The following is a 17396-nucleotide window of genomic DNA, read 5'->3' as shown; positions in this document are numbered from 1 at the left end:
CAGGACTTCACTTGTCAGAGTGTGGAGTGTAAGGAAAAATGTCAAAGCTCTTCCAAAGTGGACTTATGAAGTCCATCATATCAATGTTTTTCCAAGTGAAATGCTGTCTTTCTTAATTCATTCCCCTTTACCCACTAAGTTTACAGGTCCTGTCTGCTCTTGTTTCCTCTACCTTCAACTTATGATCACCCAAGCCAGCACCTAATAGCAGAGCTAGATGGGGAAAATTTCTGTGCCAGATGGCAACCTCTCTCCCATCTCCCCATACCTTACATACACTGAGAGATAGACTTGGCCAAAGGCTAAGGAATTGTTTTGGCTGGAGAACCCTCACTTTTTCATTTTCTGTGCATAGCAGTTAACCCCCAAACAGACTTACTTCCTGTTAAAAGTACTGTGTATCGCACTCACCTTTCTGTCTGGGAAAGGAAGTTTATGTGGGGCTTTCCACTTGCACATTTGATAAAATTAAGCTTTGTGGGAGACAGCTACATTTTGCCTTTGTCTCATTTGGGTGATGCAGGGAAGGAAAGAGGTCCAACAAAGGAATATTCTGGGAAGAAAGTCTATTCCCTAATAGTTCCAGTTTATATATAGAACCTCAAGAACCTCATGAATTTTAAAAAGAATTTAATTTGGAAGTATGCACATATTTTATCTTCCAGAGATGTGGTGGTGACTTTACGCAAAAACTCAGATAAGAGGATACTTTCAGGGCAGTAGCTGAGTGGTTTACTGAAAGTATATCTTTCACACGGCAGTGAGCCTCACAGCAAAGAGAATCGAAGTGGCTGCAGGAGGACTCTGGTGGAGGGGGCAGTCTGGCCATTTAGCGTGGGGGATGGCGAAGGGTTGGTAGTGTTAGCTCACAAGGTAGAGAAAGGTTGGGGTAGTTGAGGGAAGATTTCCACTGCTGCCCGAAGAAATTCTGAGAAGCCCACTGTGGGAAGAGAGACGGAGCACTTCCTGTGTAAGTCAGGCCTTGAGGAGGAGTGGGAAGAGTTAGAAGAAGAGGTGACTCCCATTGCAGTTTGTCTAGGAGACCAAGATACAGCATCCGGAGAAGGAGTCCCCTGGGGTAGAATCCAGGCTGTGGTCCAGTCCATCCGTGGTTGCGGGGATGATGGGATGTAGCAGCAACAGCCACAGTGATGAAAATGCACAGCAAAGGAACTGAATCCTGGTTCTTACCCATTCATTTTTCCCTAAGTGGTACCTGGGGGAAATATTATTAATTGTACAGTTAAGAAGAGAAACTTCAACTCATTCAGGTCAGTTTAACAAATACTTATTTGGCCCTTTATATATCAAATACTTTGTAAGATGCTGGAAAAATCAGAGGAGCAGCACATGGTATTGCATTCAGGTTGTGTTTTGGGATGTTTGCTGATGTGAGGAGATCACTGTTTTTCATGAGGTGATGTGTAAGCCCTCACACAAATGGTCTCTGACTAATTAAAATGAAAAGTTGATACAAGTTGCTGGTGAGGTGCCATGCGTTCTATTTCCTGGCCAAACAGCACAGATGGTGATTGCATGTAATAGAATATGTTCAACCTGGTTAAACCCTTAGGGAAACTTGAGACCACAAAGTATGCGTACTCTGGTTCCTGATCTAGTTGTGTCTTTAAAGACTTATATAACTGCATACCCTTGTAACAAGAATGAAGGGTAAGGCTGTTTGATTTAGGGCTTTCAAATGACTTACTTATGGCCAGGAAGTATCCAAGTTCAAAGGGTACAGAGACAAAACAATTAGAATTAAAGTGGCATAAACAGAAACAGTATCATGTTTGTGACAGAATCTGATGGAAATAAAACAGTCATGGCTAAGGTGAAAATCTTGCTTTAGATAGTACTGAAATAACTGTCATGTTTCTGACCACTTTCCCCTATTTATACTACAGTGAGGTTTTCTGTTTTTCTATTTTTTGCTCTTTTTTTTAAGTTCTTTTTCATTCCATGAAGACAAAGGAACATACCCAAGGACATAGGACCCTGTATTGGAGCCAAGGTTGGAGCTCAGATATTTTTGGCTCTTAATTCTCTGCTGAGTCCATTAGACTATGTCTCCTCTTAGTTCCATTATTTGATTTGCTGTTCTCTGTGTGTTTACATACTCAAAGTGATAAAATACATTTTTGTTCTTATGTTACTAATGCAGTAGAGGTATTTTTCAATTTTGCTGAACTACAGTGCTCTAAACATGGCAAATAACTGCTTTCAACAAAATGTTTTCAAGGCATGCCTCGAAATGGGAGTTAAAAATAGGAATGCAAATGTTAATAACAGTATTGATAAAAGAAACTCTGGCTTCAAAAGCGAGAAATTCAATTAGAAAAAAAAGTGAAAGTATTTGAGGAAAATAGAATATATGAGAGTACTAATGGAAAATTCAGTCCCACGGCATTATTACAAATTAGATAAAGTTTTCCACAACATAGTTCCCTGCAGGTCAGCTAAGATAATAGGGGAATGGTTTTGGGATTGCCAGTTCTCTTTGACTCTAGAGGTTACATCCTAAAACTTTGATCCCTTTGATATTTGTAAACAATGAAAATCAGGACTATTTAGTCAAGGGTTCACCCGCTGGACCCAGCTTCTTAATGTTCAGACACTCATGCCGATCCTAAACTTTATCCATCTGCATTTCAAAGAGGTTAATGCCTCCCTATGTTTTAAAATCATCTAATATACAAGTGCTTAGGTATGTTGACAAAGGCATTATTATATGAAAGTACTTTAATTTTTATTTGGTTTTCCCCAAAGGAGCTCAAAGTATTTATTAGACTGTCTGTTATTAATTTTCACAGCATGTCTGTGAGGGAAAATCATCCTGTTCATTGCTGTCATCAACATTTTTAGACAATATACTCTTAAGAAACTCTGTGAAACTTAATAAAGCTACTGTGTCCATCTGAACGGTGCTTACAACCTAAGAGAGCCTGATAAGTTCAACCTCACAGATGTCAAAACCATTTATAGTAATGAAATGTTAAGTGCTCTCCAGAGCCAAAGATTCCATGTTCTCCCTCCTTAACACATTCCAGTTAATAACTGGAATCTTAATATTTTATATTTTGATACAAAGCTGCTTACTCTGGATCTTTCCTCAAAGGACATGAAGTTCAGCTCATCACTAAACTTTGTGGGAAAGACCTGAACTTATATCCCTGAAGACCTTGAGTGAGCAGGAAATTTTCATATCAGATAGGAGTTTTCATATAACCTGAACAATTGCCCGTAGTTGATGTGGGGATGGTCAGGATAAAGACTTTTGAATACATGTAGATATGTGGAATTCTTTTATATGATGCATATAAATAATATTATATATTTAGAAAGAGAGTTGGGTGAGGAATAATTCTTAAGCCAGCCTTTTAAAAAGTATATATTCAGGAACACCAGTTGCATAACATGCTCTTGAAATGAAAGGTCAATAAATTTGGTAAAGTCTTCATGACTATCTCTCCTTTAGATATTAACCATATGCAGTAGTATATTAAAGACTCTGAGATGTCTTTAAGAAACATGTTTTAACCTTGTAAAATCTGTCCAAACTTATTTTAACACCAAATTATTTGTCATGCAGCATCCATAAGGAACAAACACTAGGAAAATAATCTTAATTCATTTCATCTGTGTATTTACCAAGTTTGGTGCATTCCCTCTACACTAGGGGGGATATGTAAGCCATGGTACTTGAATTCAACAAGATCACAATCTAGAAGAGATCTTGTATTTTCTTCATGACATTAAAAAGTTTAAAAAGTTGTATAAAATTATAAATGCTAAGTTCCAAATGACTGAGACAGGCAAGCACATGCCTTGGAAGTTGAAAGGAGTAGTACAGGAAGTAGATTTTTGGTGTCATCTTGGAATTGTTTGTGTCTCCCAAATACACGTTGAAACCTAACCTCCAATGTGGTGGTGCTTGGTGGTGGTAGCTTTGGAAGGCAGAGCCCTCATGGATGCAATTAGTACCTGTTTAAAACACCCCCAGAGAGCTCTCTGGCCTCTTCTGCCAGGTATGACACAGAAAAGATAGCTGTCTATTAGCTAGAAAGCAGCCCCTCAACAAACACTGAATCTGCCGGCACCTTGATTTTGGACTTTCCAGCCTCTAGAACTATGAGAAATAAAGTTTTGTTGTTGATAAGCCACCTAGTCTTCATGGTTTATAAACCACCCATTATAGCAGCCCGAATGGACTAAGACAGTTGGACAGTCTCGGGCTATGCAGGAAGGAACAAAGCAGTCAGAGTGTGTGTGGGCGTGATATGGAGTAGAGGCTGGGAGAGGGGAAGGAGGCATGGAGCATGGTATTGCATCTTACAGGGATGAGCAAAGAATGCCTGATGGACCATCTGTATGCATAGTAATGACAGGTTAAGGAAAATAAGCTTTATTCCCTGATCATAGGCTTAGCTACATCAGTAGAGCCTTAGACTTCACCTCATAGACTCCAATGTGGCAGCTGCCACCACAGTTACTTTTCATTGAAAGGCAGCCTCCAGCTCTGTTCATTTCCTCTCAGATTCCTCACCTCTCTGTCCAGGCACATCCACCAGATCTGCAAAGTTGGAACAGGAATACAATTGAAGACCTACATACCATATATCTAAATACTTATAATAGTAAAGTTGGAAAACTGTTAAATAGAATATGTTCTATCTTCCTGCATTGACAAATATGCCCTCATAGAAACCTTCAAGGCTGGGTTCACATTTCTAATTCTTGTGGTAGGCAGATTTCTTAAAGTTGTCCCTAGTATGAGCTGAATTGTGTTCCCCCAAAATTCATGTGTTGAAGTCCTAACCCCCAGTATCTCAGAATGTAACTGTACTTGGAGATGGTATCTTTAAAGAGTTAATTAAGTTAAAATGAGGTCATATGGGTGGACCCTAATCCAGTATGATTGGTGTTTTTGTAAGAAGAGGCAATGAGGACACAGACATGTATGCAGAGAAGATTATGTGAAGACACAGGCAGAGGGCAATCATCTCCAAGTCACTGAGAGAGGCCTTCAAAGAAACCAACCCTGCTGACACCTTGACCTCAGACTTTCAGCCTCCAGAACTATGAGAAAATACATTTCTATTGTTTAAGTCCCCAGTCTATGGTACTTTGCTTCAGCAGCCTGGGCACTAATATAGCTCCCAAACGTGTCTGGCCGTGATCCCCATAATCTGTAAATATGATGAGACGTCACTCGTCATGTAAGTTTGTAGGGCACAGATGACCTTAAAATAGGGCTATTATCCTGGATTTTCTTGGTGGGCCAAAGAAATCACATGAGCCATTAAAGGCACAGAACTTTCTCCGTCTGCTGGCTGAAGAGAAAGTCAGAGAGATGAAAACTCCATGAGCTGTTGCTGGTCTGAAGATGGAGGGGCCATGTGAGGAGGAATGCAGAGGGCCTTAAGGAGCTGAAAGGCCCCTGAATGACAGTCAGAAAGGAATTGGGACCTCAGTCCTACAACCATGGCGAACTGAATTCTGCTAAAACCTGAGTGAGCTTGGAAGCATATCCTTCCCCAGATCCTCTGTAACACCCTAGCCCAGCCAACACTATAGCTTTGGCCTTAGGAAACCCTAAGCAGAGAATCCATCTGAGTCCACTTGGACTTATGACCTGCAGAACCGGGAGATAATAAATTGGTGTTGTTTTAAGTTGGTAAGTTTGTGGTAATTGGCTTATGCAGCAATTGAAAACTACTACAACACCCTTAGTGTTTTAGCTCAGAACAGGAGAGTAGTGAGCCTAGAGCTCATACCCCTTCTCTTCCTACTCCTAGCTCCATCCCTCACTGTGAAACCTGGTGCACTTGAGCATACATGTTTCAACTTTATTTACACCCTCTGTAAACACCTATTCCTTGGCCACTCTTTGGACCTAGACTTGGACAAATTTGCTTCATGACTCCATCAGGAGGACAGATTCAGGGAAGAGGGCCACACAGGCCCCAGAAGCAAGCCCTAGGCTATTTGGGAAGGAACCATCAGGGTCACAGGTATCTGGAGCGTAGTGCAGATTAGGGAATGAAAAGCTCTCCACCGGTAACTGTCCTGCCCTATGGATTTCTTGTTGGGGGTAGAGGGCAGGGAATTGCTGGGAAGACATAGTCAGAGGAGGGCCAAGTGGGATCTCGAAGTGCAGGACCTAGGATTGGGTCTAGTGATGATACAGTCCCTAGTTAGTGCTTTTGAGAACTCAGAAAAACATGAGTTCCTGTACAAGATAGGTTAAGAAACTTTGTTATATTGGAAAGGTAATTAAGCTTTTTCCTTTTAAGTCAGAGGAATAATGTGATAAAAATGGAATTTGAGTTCTCTTTAATTCAAAGTTAGGTATAAGTTAGATTTTGAAGTGGAAGAGATTGAAGGAAGAATTTCCAGATGAGAATGCATGGCAGTCATCCGAACCCAAGGTGAGGACCACTCAGATGCAGGGAGTAACGATGGGGATGTGTTTAAAAACAGAGGTGGAAAATATTTTTTAAAAAATATTGGTGAATTTGAAGTGTTCCAAATGGAGATGTTTTGTATGCAGTTAATACTATGAAACAGGGATTCAAGAGAGAAAGAGGGACTTCCCTGGCGGGCCAGTGGTTAAGACTCTGTGCTCCCAAGGCACAGGGCATGTGTTGGATCCCTCATCGGGGAACTAAGATCCAGCATGTCTCATAGCACAGCCAAAAAAAACCACCAAACAACAACAACAAAAACAGAGAGAAAGAAGCACTTTAATATAATTAACATTATGAGAATACCTAAAACTGTTAAGAGTATAAGGTTTTCCAGGGGGGGCATGCAAGGGGTGAGAAGAAACCTTAGAGGACTATCAAAGATCAGGCACAGAATAAGGAAAACCACAGAATAAAAAAGAGAAAGGGCATGCACAGAATGAAAAGCTTTTCCAGAAGTTCCCTATGGAAATGGACCTGAGTAAAAGAAAGGGGAAGGCTCTGAGTCAGGTGAATATAATCCTCCCTTTCCTTCCAGGATCTGCTTCTCTCTTGCAATTCTTGCCTCTGAACCAACATCTGACTCTCTCTATGCTGTTCTGACTTTGGGTTGATAACCTTGTTTGGATTTTCTGTCTCTGAGCTTGTTCCTGTTCACTGACTCTTCTTCCTTGCAGGCATATCCTAGACTCAGTGTTTCTGACCTTACCTTTACCCTCAGTTCTCCCCCATTAGAGATGACTGCACTGGAAGGTTTGAGACCTTTCTGTAGCAATACTGGGTAGTCCTCAAGGTGAAATGCAGCAATGAGGAGACTGAAGGTTAGGGGAAGGAGTAAGAGTTGAGGTAGTCATCGCTGGCCTTGAAGTGACCATCTCTTGCCAGAAATATTAAAAGAAAAATCAATGGATAAATCAATCATCTACACTTAGTCTTATCACTTTGCATTATTGATTTTCTAGGGAATTTTAAGAGTGTCCAATCTGGAAATTAATTTGGTGCTCATTATTTGGAGGAAGAAGGTAGAGCCAGAGTTCAGGGAGTTTGGTCATTACATTTCTCATTTCTGTTCTCTCAGAATGTCAGAAATGACCCCGATTTCATTGATTTGACAGGGCAGGAAGCAAAGTACCGCATGAATACTTAGCTGAAGATGCTATGTAAACTATGAGGGTTCCTGTCATCAGGATCTCAGTCATATTCAACGGGCTGTCATCCAGTGCATACATATTTATTGAGCCCTTCCTCTGTACTGGGGACTATTCTATGTGTGGGATTTAGAGTGGTAACAAGAATTATAAAATCCCTGCCCTCAAGACGTTTACATTTTAGGAATGTGGGGTAGGCAAAATTAAACATGAAAACAAATAAAATGCTTTCAAATACAGAAATCACCCATCGCATAGTTTAAAATCCAAATCGTTTTTTCATGTGCTCTCCAAATTTATTCTAATGGTAGCATTTTCTAATCTTTACCACAACAAAACTTTACCATGAATTTTAAACCTAGCCTGATAACTGGATCTTTGTTAGATGTTGTTTATTTGCCTCCCCATGACTGTAGAGTTAGTTCCTAGTATGTCTTTGATTTATTAAGTAACCTAATCAGAGACCTGGGAATCATTATAGACTCTGTTCTTAGCAAGGAAATCTATTGGTCTCTATATCTTGTCATTTTCACCTTTTTGATATGTGTAGAATCATCCTTGTCTACTCCAATTCCATGGTTAGTTAACCGGATGGGCATTATATATTGCTTTGGGTTACTTAGCTAGTTTACTAATTGTTCTCTCTGCTTCCCAATTTGATTGAGTCTCTACACTTCACCCCTTACCCAGAATGACCTTAAAGCTACAATATGATCATGTCATTTCCTCATTTAATATCTCTCAAAGGCTTCTTGTCAACTAAGAATAAGCTGTAAACACTCTCACTTGGCTTACACAGCTTTTTGTGACCTGTGTCTGTTCAATTCACCAGGCTCAATCCCACCACTTTCCTTCCCCCCTGACTCTGATCCAGCTGCACCAGTGATCCTAAGACTTTGGAAAGAACAGAGACTTTAGAGATGCTTGGATCTTAGTTTCAAACCAGGCTCTGACATGTCAGACATTTGGTAGGTTACTCAAAACTTTCCTGGGCTCCATCTTTTCTTCTTTAGGTTGAATGTAGTATCACCTACTTCATTAGATCATTATGAGAACCATATAAGTTATGTTAATTTGATAGTTATGCACTTGTACATTAAGAATCTGACACATAGTAAATGCTTTAAATGATGGCTGTTATTATGAATACTCACACTTTGTCTAAAATATTCTTCTCCAATGTTCACCTGTTCATAAAAAAGGCTCAATTCTTTCTTCAGAATTCAGCACAGACATCACCTTCTCTGAAATACTTTGGTTTAACTTACAAGAATTAAGTTCTGAGTTTGTTACAACTGGGTTCAATCTTAGTTCCATTACATCCTGTTGGTATAACTTTCATCAAGTAACAATTTCTCAGATCTTCAGTTTTCTCATTTGTGCAATGAGGATGAAAATCCCTATCTTATGGGTTTCTGTGAGTATTAAAACATTTTTGGAAAGGACAAACAAATCTACGCCTTCTTTCCCAACACACAAAGGTTCTCTCACTTCCACTTTTTCTCTCCATCTCTTCGGTGTTTTTATTGTTTCAAATAAAAGGAAAGCTAATTATATTTTCTTAAATTACGGGTTTATTATTTGTCCCCTTTCCTTGAAAGCCTCTGAATCATTTTAATTATTTCTTTCTATATTCCTTTCAGAAATAGGAAGACCTTTATTTATATTTCATAGGATCAAGGTATGAGTCAATGTGCATTTTTGTGTTTCTATTTATCAAATATAAATGTGTGATGCTTCATAAAACCTGCACTATCAGAGCCCAGCACCCATGGAAATATCCATGTATAGCGGACAGAATTAATTAATGTAGATGATCTAGTTTTGTGTTGGATATTGGCAAATGAAGTACAAGTCCTGTGTGGGGTGAGAAACACCTAGTTTCTCTTGAAAAAGAGATAAATTATTTAATGTGGTAGAAGAGGTTCTATTAAGGATAATGGGCCAGCTCTGGAAAAGGCACATTTTCATGAGCAGAAGAAATTTTAAATAGGCACCTTTAAAAAATTACTACATGGTTATTTCTATAAATATGCACAAAATATGCTTTGATCATTACCTTTTAAATAATAAGGGCATAATGGAATAAGGTAGAATTTGCAGTCTGTGGTGTTTATACATTTCTTTTTTGTTTGTATTATCCATCTTCATTTGTAATTTGCAAATACATTCCTTCACAAAACTCTCCTGATAAAACTTCAGAATCTCTGCACAACCATGTTATTTGAATAATATGTACTATTTGAATGTTCATATCAGGAGTTGAACAGAATTGATAGAACATCTTCCTAGATTTTTAATAATGAGAGGAGTGCTTATACTGCGTGGTGCAGGCATTTCTTGTAACACTTAACAATTAGTCACTAAATGAAATCTACAGTAGGCAACCCGCAATCTCATTTCCATCTGCCTCTCTCTTTCTAAACATAATTGTCTTCAATCAGTTCTTATTCTATGTGTTTTTAAAGTTATGTAGAAGTGCTTCCTTTACTGATACAATATGGGATATCGCAGCTTTATCCCCATCGGTTGAGGTGTGTCTGTAATAACCTCTCGAGTTTATAGGTGTTATACTAGCAACCGATTGCTAAGTTGCTATGTACTATACAGTCTTATAAAAGTTTTCATTTTCTTTCAAAATGTTTGCAAACCATTTGGGCCATGCTGAATGATTTCTTGAATGAGTTGACTCATCTTTGGCTGTTTTCACACACACATACTCCTGAAAGAGATGAGTCACCAAGATGAGTGAACCCTGAGCACAGACTGAAGCTCTGCCAACGTAAATAACAAGCCAAATAAATCAGCATTTCCTTCAGCTGGGTTGCCTGTGGACTAAGGAAGAATAAGCTACACATACACAGATGCCCTCAAATCTCAATGAACAGAGAGGAGAGGGAAGCTCCAGGGATGAGGAGATCCTGACACAGCCAACCAAATCGTTCTGGATTGGAAAGGCTGAGGGAAGCTAGAAGATAGAAAATGCTGTAAAAATGCGTCAAGTTAATTTCACGCTCTTCCACCTTCAACTTTTGCACAAATTAAATTTAATGCTCCTCAGCCTGACTGGTCTGCATGCAAAATGGTACCACAGTGGTTGGGGCTGATGGAGATAAAAAGGGTTCAGTGTTATTTACAAAATAGTAAGAAAATATTTGTTCTGTGTTCATGAGTAACTTCACAGTAATTAAAATGTCTTCTTCTCCTCTCTTTAAATGTTCTGAAACTCTTGTAATTCACACAGCATTAACATTAAACCATTTACTGTTCCTTGATATGAGATACCAAGTTAAGGTAACCAAATAGTTCAACCTCTCTTAATTTCCGTTTCAACATAGAAGTGAGGGCTTTTGCACATTAGATAGTTATCTGTGGTACCTTGTTGTCCTAACTCTTTAAAATTTAAATTTTAAATTGGTGACTGTCTCAACATCAGCGTTAGAATAAAAAGCCACAGGACAGGGAGATGTGTGTGCATGGCCTGTAACATAGGTTAACTAGATGTTAACTAGACTTATTGTGGTGATCATTTTGCAATATATGCAAATATCAAATCAATATGTCGTATACCTTAAACTAATACAATGTTGCATGTCAATTACATCTCAATTTAAAAAAAAGAATAAAGCTCCACAGGACAAGGAGATGTGGTATGTGCATGGCCTGTACCATATCTAGAAACAGACATATTTCTTTTTTTAAAATTTTTCTCTTATATTGAAGTATAGTTGATTTACAATGTTGTGCTAGTTTGATACATTTCTGATATTCACTAAAATTGCTGACACCAGTCTTTACCTAAGATGAAACAAATCCAAACTATCTATGCCCACACGATACCCCTCAGCAGTATTAGAGTGTTTGACCTGTAAATATTTGTGAGAAAATCATAAACAAATGTATTCTGCCTTCCTCTCCTATTTGGTCTGACTTACCAAGGTGCTCTAAAGAGTTTTGGGACTTAAGGAAAAGTCCACCTCTTCTAGATCTGTTCCCTCAGGAATGAGGAAATGATAGAAACTGTTAGGAAATATGTATGTTTTAAGAGCTGGAGGGAGAACCTAGGGTCAAGGAAGGAACCTGGCAGAGTTGTCAAAAATGTACTTGGTTTGTCCATTTTTCATCACAGTTAACATACTCCTGCACTTACACACTCCCAGAACATTTTTTTCTCTACTTTATCCTAAAACGTGGTTATGTTCCTAATAACTCATGAGGGAAGCTTTTCCCGACAGTACCTCCCGTATAACCCATTGGTCTTGGGATGGTGAGTTAAAGCCAAAGTCAAAAGGTTGCATTTTTGCTGGTTGTCTTCACTGGGTTGGGCTTGCTTTGTTATAATGTTACTTTTTTGTTGAGGCAGAAGAGGCGCTGAGAGCTTTTTTTATTTTAATTTTTTCCCAATCTGGGAATGCATATAAGGGCATTCGAGATGCAAATGCAGATACTGGGTTGCCATAGCCGTCATCGTCCTTTCTTCCTATTGCAAGGTCACTCTTACGAGGAGGAGAGAGGGCAGTGATGCCTTCTGAACTGCACCACAAGAAGGTGGATGAAAGACAAGAGAGACTGTGATCACATCAAACTAAACTAATCCTTCTTCTCTGGATCATGCTTAAAGTTGTCTCGATAATTTTGTTTACTGCAATATCTCTATAAAGTATGACATGAATCTCAAAGATTTCATCTTTTCAGTAGGAATTACAGGGATGGCGTATGCTCTTGCCTTGAGCAATCTTAGGCATTTGTGGAAAAAAATTTTTTTTTCTTTAGTCCATGCAAAGCATCTTTGAGAAATATTATTTCATTTGCCCCTGAATTTCATTTTGTTCTTTTTTTGTTTTTCCTAAGCCTCCCCTTAAAATCTTGCAGCTAAGCTAATATCCAGGTTTTCTCTGCTGGAATCCACCCCCATCCCTGCTCCACCACACACACACACACCCCCAACCCCTTGGTCTGTAGTGACTCTGTCTTTTCCTCTCTCTCTTCCTTCCCCATCCTCACTGCCACCTCATGGACTGGTAGCCCCTTAATCATCTTTTTAAAAGATGCTCAGATACCTCTGTGAAACTTCATCTGTCCCAGAAGAATGAGATGCCTCATCATTCGTGCTCCCAGAGTACCATGGAAGCCCTCCCATTACCATTTATCTAATTGCACTGTGGGTATCTGCTCACATCTGTTTCTCCCACTGGACTGTAATATCCTTCAGGGCATGACTGTGCCTTTGTCAACTTTGTATCGCTAGCGTCCAACCTAGTACCTAGACACTCAATAACCGTTTGATAAATGAATGAATCAAGAGCAGGATAAAAGAGAGGAAAGCAGAGAGCAGCATTAAAGAATGAGAGCAAGCATATAAAGGACAGCATAAAAGGCTTTCTGCTCTCCTACTATCCCTACCCACATCCCCTGGGGGAGATGGTAGGCAGTATCAATGTGGACAACATGAGGCAACTTTGAAGAGGAAGCTGGAACTGGTCAACAGGAGGAAGCAAAGCAAGTAAAATCACTGATCTGGTGGACTCTGGCCAGGAGGTAGAGGTTGTCATGTACCTGTGTGATAAAGGACTGGTGATTTTAAAAGCACTTAGGTATGCTTGTAACTTGTAGATACAGTGGTGATCTGGAATAAGTGACAATAATAATGATGAGATACCATTTATGAGCTACCTACGATGTGGCAGATGCCTACTGTGCTAGGCAATTTTTTACATTATCAGTAATCATCTCAAGATCCCTGTATCATTTTCACAATTTTATACAGAGAGAGTTAAAAAAAAAAAACAAAAACTAAGGAAGTTCAAGAACTACTTCAACTTGGGCCACACAAGTGTTAAGTTTTGGCACAATTCAACCTGGCTCCATTAAATGAGGCCAGACTCAACTGTTGCCAGAGATCCACGCCGGGAAAGGTTCCTAGAAACCAATTTAACCATCAGCCATGAAGCACAGTGGATTATTTCTGATGTGTCTAATTTTAACTGTCACTGGCCTCCTATGACTTGCTGCTTTTTGCCAGAAGAACTTCAGAAAGGCCTTAATCATTTCTTAAAAGTGTTTCATTAGAACTTTGGCCAAAGGCTGCATTTTGCCAGAATCACCAAGCTTACAGCAATTTAGAAGCTTTAGCCTGCAGAAGCACTAATACAACATTCCTCCCGAGTTTCATTTAGAATCTTCAGAAGGGAAAATGCCTCACGCCTCACATTCTCTTTTTCTTGTCCAAAGTCATTATGAAAGTCTCTGTTGCCTGTTCCTCTCACGCCTACTCATTCTAGGACTGTCATGTGGTTCTTCCCAGATTCATTCTCCCACTTCTTTACTCCCTCCTTCTTCCCTTCCTCTGGTACCTCTGTAACACGGTAAACAAAGCTTCCCACACCCTCAGTCTCTTCTTAGAAAGCTCCTTCCACATTCTTCTTTATCTGAAGCCGGAATCTCCCTTAAGGACACACACCTTTCTCCTGCACCCATCTCTGGAGGCCAGGAGTTGATCTTCTCAGCCTGAAGAGATGCTGGTTAGGGCTGCCCTGTCTCATCAGCCCCCAAAATCCCAACTGAGCTGCCACTCTCAGGCTTTGTCACAAATTTCTGCTCCTGCTGGCTAATCTTTATTTTTCACTGTGATTTGTATAATCTTACTTGAAGGCAGGAACAGGTTTTCATATCTTTGACTTCTCTTCAGTAATTGGCAATTCTATAGATACTCAGCATTTTTTTTTTTTTTTTACAAATAATGAAAATAATAGCAAAATCTATCTTTATTGAGACTCCTCTCTCATGACCTACTTCTGCTCATAACTGATCTGGTTATATTCTGTTGTTCTTACTTTTTCAAATAGTTTTTTGTTTTTTGTTTTTTTGTTTTTTTTGGCTAATTAATTTTAGCCTCATGCATTTAGAGCATTTAAGACAAAAATTTCCCCCAAATTTCTACTTGCACTGCATCTCTAAGTTTTGATATGAAGTACTTTCATTATTGTTCAGTTCAAAATTATCATTTCAGTTATGATTTCATTTTGATCAATGAATTTTTACAACTTTTTAAAAAAATTTTTAAATGTATGTTTTAAAATATATCTGTTCTGCTTTGGAAATTTTCATTGTAGTCAGAGTAGATATTCTGATGACACGTATTCTTTGAAATTTAATAGAGGATTGCCTAGTATTTGCCCCTGCCCCGCTTTTAAAATGTGGCTCATGTGTATCCAAGAAGGATGGAAATTCTTTAGTTATTAGACCTAGGGTTCTATATAAGTCCTCTAGATCAAGATTGTTGTATTCTTTATCTTCACCAAGTTTTCCATCTACTTTACCTAAGAATAACGTGGAGAGGTGTGTTGAAATCTCCCACTTTGATAGTGGGGTATCGACTTCTCTCTGTAGTTCTGGTATGTTTTTGTTTTGTAATTTTTAAGCTGTTCTATAAGGTGCTACAAGTTTTGAGTACATCAATCTTCTGTGTTAAAACTTTTATCATTAAATTGTGAGCCCCCCTTTTTTAACTCTACTAATTCTTCCTTTGACATAAAATTACTATAGATACCCTTGCTTTATTTTACTTGATCTTTGCTTAGAATATTTCTTTGCATCCTTTTACTTTCAACCTTTTAACAGCTTATATTTTAGGTGTGTCTCTTTGAAAACAGCGTAAGGTTGGATTTATTCCCAAGCTGAAAATCCTCTTTTGTGAAAGGAAGTCAGTTCATTCGGTTATGGTTGCTGATATTTGGATTTGTTTCTACCCCCTTACTTTGTGTTTCCTAATTGTCTCACTTTTCTATGCATTTTTTTCTTGATTGATTGAGGATTGTTGGTTTTCTCAATCCATTTTCTCTACTTCTTTAGAAGAATAAAATCTACTTTTATTCCTTTAGGAATTATTCTTGAAATTTTAACATCCATGCTTAACAAAGGTTAATCAATCTTAATCTACTCCCAAAGAACATTAGGACTTCAGAACACTTTCAGATCATCTCTCATCATTTATATGCTATTGTGATCCACTATTTTATCTTTCTCCTTTTTATAAAAGCATTGTAAATGAAATATGTTAATATTTTATAATGTGGAATTATCTAACTGATCACCCTGCTTCCATTCTGGCATCCTTCAGGTCAATTCACAGTATAGCAGACAAGGAATCATTTGTCTTAAAAAAACCAAACTTTACTTGTATTAAAATTTATAATATGCATGTAGAAAAATACAGAGACTTCACATGTACAGCTTGATGAATTTTACAAAATGAATACATTCATACAACTATCCAGCTCTAGAATTGGAAGATTACCAGCATCCTAGAAGCATTCTTTGTATCCCCTCCCAATCATGAGACCCTTTGTTCTCCTCTATGGGCGCCACTATCCTGACCTGGAACACCGTAGATTAGTTTGTCTAGTTTTGAATTTCATGTAAATGAAATCATGCAGTACATGTTCTTTTGTGTTTAGCTTCTTTCACTCAACATTACCCATATGAGATTCATCCATGTTGTTTAATTTAACAGTAGTCTGTTCAGTTTCATTGCAGTGTAGTATTTCACTGTATGAATGTATGAAAATGTATCCATTCTACTATTGATAGACATTGGGCCTGTCTCCAGCTTTTTGCTATTTTAAATAATGTTACCATGCACATTATCGTATATATTTTGGGAGCGCATATGTATACATCTCTGTATGATATATCCCTAGAAGTGGACTTATTACAAAATAGGGCATGTATAGGATTATTTTGAGAAGAGGCTAAGTGGTGTTTCAAAGTATTTGTAACAATTTATATTTTATACTGATGATGAACATCAGTGTATAAGAGTTCCCATTGCTCAATATCCTCAATTCTTTCTAACTTTTACTTTTGAGATAATCTTAGACTTACACAAGAGTTGCAAAAGTATGACAGAGGTTCCTGTTATCTATTGCCTCGATTCCCCTTTAGTAAACATCATACAAAATCATAATGTATTTATCAAAGTAAAAAATGAACTTTGGTATAATACTAGTAATTAAACTACCCATTTTACTCAGATTTCACTAGTCCTTACTAGCCCTTCTATTAATGTCCCTTTTGTGTTCCAGGATCCAATCCAAGGTCCCACAATACACTTAGATGTCATGTCTCCTTAGTTTCTCTTTTACTTGGTGACCTTGTCTTTCATGATCTTCATATTTAAAAGGTACTGGTGGATTCGTATGCAGAATATCCTTTTATTTGTGTTTCTCAAATATGTCTTCATAATTAGATCAAGGTTATGCATTCTTGGGAAGAAAGCTGCAGGGATGATGTTCCCTTCTCAGGGCATCAAATCAGGTTAATGATGTTGAAATACATTCATCTTGATGATAACTTTGATCATTTGGTTAAAGTGTGTGCCAGTTTCTTCATTGTAAGTTTATTGTTTTCCCCTTTTTGATGAATAAACATATGGAGGAAGCTGCTTTGAGAATCTGCAAATACCCTGTTTAAATTTTCACCATGACTTTTCTCATCCATAGGTGAATCCTGCCTGCATAATTAGTACCATGCTCTTCTAATGGTGATTTTGAATTTTCCTCATTTATTACTTGTAATTTTTATAAGGAAGCATTATACCTTTTATCTCACTTATTCACATTTTTATTTATATTAGTATGAACTCATGGATATTTCTTTTATTTTATGAGTTAGAATCCAGTACTATTGTTGTTTATTTTCTTACTCAAGTTTTTGTCTCAGCAATAAGAGCCAAAGGGAGGATATACCCTCATTCTAAAAAAAAATTATTTTTTCATACTTT

The 17396-nt window shown here is 38.1% G+C and overlaps 1 long non-coding RNA gene across 1 annotated transcript in view; it reads right to left on the bottom strand.

Moving 5' to 3' along the window:
• Positions 1–4463: 4463 nt before the first annotated feature.
• Positions 4464–17396, bottom strand: part of LOC137763835 (uncharacterized) — a 69101-nt gene continuing 56168 nt past the window's right edge. Inside the window, exon 3 of the long non-coding RNA XR_011073856.1 lies at positions 4464–4573. This is a non-coding gene — a long non-coding RNA (uncharacterized lncRNA). The remainder of the gene's footprint in view (positions 4574–17396) is intronic.

The sequence above is a fragment of the Eschrichtius robustus genome, chromosome 4 (assembly GCF_028021215.1).
Source record: "Eschrichtius robustus isolate mEscRob2 chromosome 4, mEscRob2.pri, whole genome shotgun sequence".
NCBI classification, from domain to species: Eukaryota; Metazoa; Chordata; class Mammalia; order Artiodactyla; family Eschrichtiidae; genus Eschrichtius; species Eschrichtius robustus.
Note: the sequence above shows the minus strand (reverse complement) of the source record. Positions and strands in the feature narration are given on the sequence as shown.